The sequence below is a fragment of the Petromyzon marinus genome, unplaced genomic scaffold (genome assembly GCF_048934315.1).
Source record: "Petromyzon marinus isolate PM22_M1 ecotype Great Lakes invasive population unplaced genomic scaffold, UKy_Petmar_22M1.pri1.0 PM_G_Scaffold_8, whole genome shotgun sequence".
In the NCBI taxonomy this organism is placed as follows: domain Eukaryota; kingdom Metazoa; phylum Chordata; class Hyperoartia; order Petromyzontiformes; family Petromyzontidae; genus Petromyzon; species Petromyzon marinus.
The window spans coordinates 5,155,001-5,157,500 of NW_027423035.1; positions in this window are offsets into that span (position 1 = coordinate 5,155,001).

Genomic DNA, 2,500 nt, shown 5'->3' on the forward strand with positions numbered 1-2,500 from the left:
GGTTGTCAGCTTCCCACCTATAGTCAGACTCATCCCCACCAGAGATCAGCCCAATGAGGGTGGTGTCGTCCGACAAACTTCAAGAGTTTGACGGACAGATGATTGGAGGCGCAGCTGTTGGTATACAGGGAGAAGAGCAGTGGGCAAAGGACGCAGCCCTGAGGAGTTCCCGTGCTGATGGACCTGGAGTCAGAGACTTCTGTTCCCGGCTTAACGCACTGCTTCCTGTCAGAGAGGAAGTCTGTGATCCACCTGCAGGTGGAGTAGGGCACGTTCAGCTGGAAGAGCTTGTCCTGAAGCAGGGCAGGGATGATGGTGTTGAAGGCAGAGCTGAAGTCCACAAACAGGATCCTGGCGTAGGATGCTGGGGCGTCCACATGCTGTAGGGTGAAGTGGAGGGCCATGTTAACTGCGTCGTCCACAGACCTGTTGGCTCTGTAGGCAAACTGAAGGGGGTCCAGGAGAGGGTCTGTGATGGCTTTGAGGTGTGCCAGGAGCAGGCGCTCAAAAGACTTCATTACCACAGATGTAAGGGCGACCGGTCTGTAATCATTTAGTCCTGTTGGCCTTAGCTTTTTGGGCACAGCGATGATGGTGGAGGACTTGAGACAGGCTGGTACATGGCATGTCTCCAGGGAGGTGTTAAAGATGTTGGTGAACACCGGAGACAGCTGGCCAGCGCAGTGCCTGAGGGTGGCTGGAGAGACAGAGTCCGGCCCGGCTGCTTTGCGTGGATTCTGCCTCTTGAAAAGCCCATTAACTTCTCCCTCCTGAAAGGAGAGAGTCGTTTCTGTAGTATGGGTGGGGGATGGGGCCTCTTGGGTGGGAAGGGGTGGTTCAGGACAGTCCAATTGTCTTTCAAATCTACGGTAGAACTCGTTCAGGTCGTTGGCTAGGCGGGAGTCGTTAGTGGTGTGGGGCGCTCTGGGTTTGTAGTTGGTGATGTGCCTGAGCCCTTTGGCAGACAGAAGCAGCGTCGTTAGTAGAGAACTGGTGTTTTAGTGTCTCTGAGTACAGTCGTTTAGCCTCTCTCACCGCTTTGCTAAACCTGTTCTTCGACTCCTTGAATCTGTCTCTATCCCCACTCCTAAACGCTTCCTCCTTCTCCAACCTCAACCTTTTGAGCTTTGCTGAGAACCAGGGCTTGTTGTTGTTAAAGTTCACCCTGGTACGTGTTGGGATACAGCAGTCCTCACAGAAGCTGATGTACACAGCCTCTGTGAGTTCATCCAGACTATTGGTAGCAGTCGTGAACATATCCCAGTCAGTACAGTCTAAGCACGCCCGCAAATCTTCCACAGCCTCACTGGTCCACTGTTTAGATGTCCTCACAGCAGGTTTACAGAGTTTTAGTTGCTGCCTGTATGCACGAATCAGGTGGACCAAGGGAGTTCTGTGCGAGCCGAACAGCCCCGTGACCCACAAGAGAAACATCCCCGCCAAATTCGAGCGTTTGACGGGGTCTATCCGTGAAAAAATATTCACGTTTTTGAGTGCACATGCATTTCTGCTGCAAATGCCTCTGGAAGTTTCATGCCGTTCGTATGCCAATTGTGGCAACACGAAAATGACCCGTTTTCCCATTCCGAGGGATTTCTGTGCGACCCTAACAGCCCCGTGAGCCACAAGAGACACATCCCCGCCAATTTCTAGCGTTTCACGGGGTCTATCCGTGAAAAATATAGACGTTTTTGAGTGCACATGCATTTCTGCTGCAGATGCCTCTGGAAGTTTCATGCCGTTCGTACGCAATGTGGCAACACGAAAATGACCCCTTTTCCCATTCCGAGGGATTTCTGTGCGACCCTAACTAACAGCGCCCGTGAGCCACAAGAGAGACATCCCCGCCAATTTATAGCGTTTCACGGGGTCTATCCGTGAAAAATATAGACGTTTTTGAGTGCACATGCATTCCTGCTGCAAATGCCTCTGGAAGTTTCATGCCGTTCCTATGCAATGTGGCCACACAAAAATGACCCGTTTTCCCATTCCGAGGCATTTCTGTGCGACCCTAACAGCCCCGTGAGCCACAAGAGAGACATCCCCGCCAACTTCTAGCGTTTGACGGGGTCTATGCGTGAAAAATATTAAAATTTTTGAGTGCACGTGCCTTTCTGCTGCAAATGCCTCTGGAAGTTTCATGGCGTTCCTATGCAATGTGGCAACACGAAAATGACCCCTTTTCCCATTCCGAGGGAGTTCTGTGCCACCCTAACAGCCCCGTGAGCCACAAGAGACACATCCCCGCCAATTTCTAGCGTTTCACGGGGTCTATCCGTGAAACATATAGAAGTTTTTGAGTGCACATGCATTCCTGCTGCAAATGCCTCTGGAAGTTTCATGCGGTTCGTACGCAATGTGGCAACACGAAAATGACCCGTTTTCCCATTCCCAGGGATTTCTGTGCGACCCGAACAGCCCCGTGAGCCACAAGAGACACATCCCCGCCAATTTCTAGCGTTTCACGGGGTCTATCCGTGAAAAATATCAATTTTTTTTT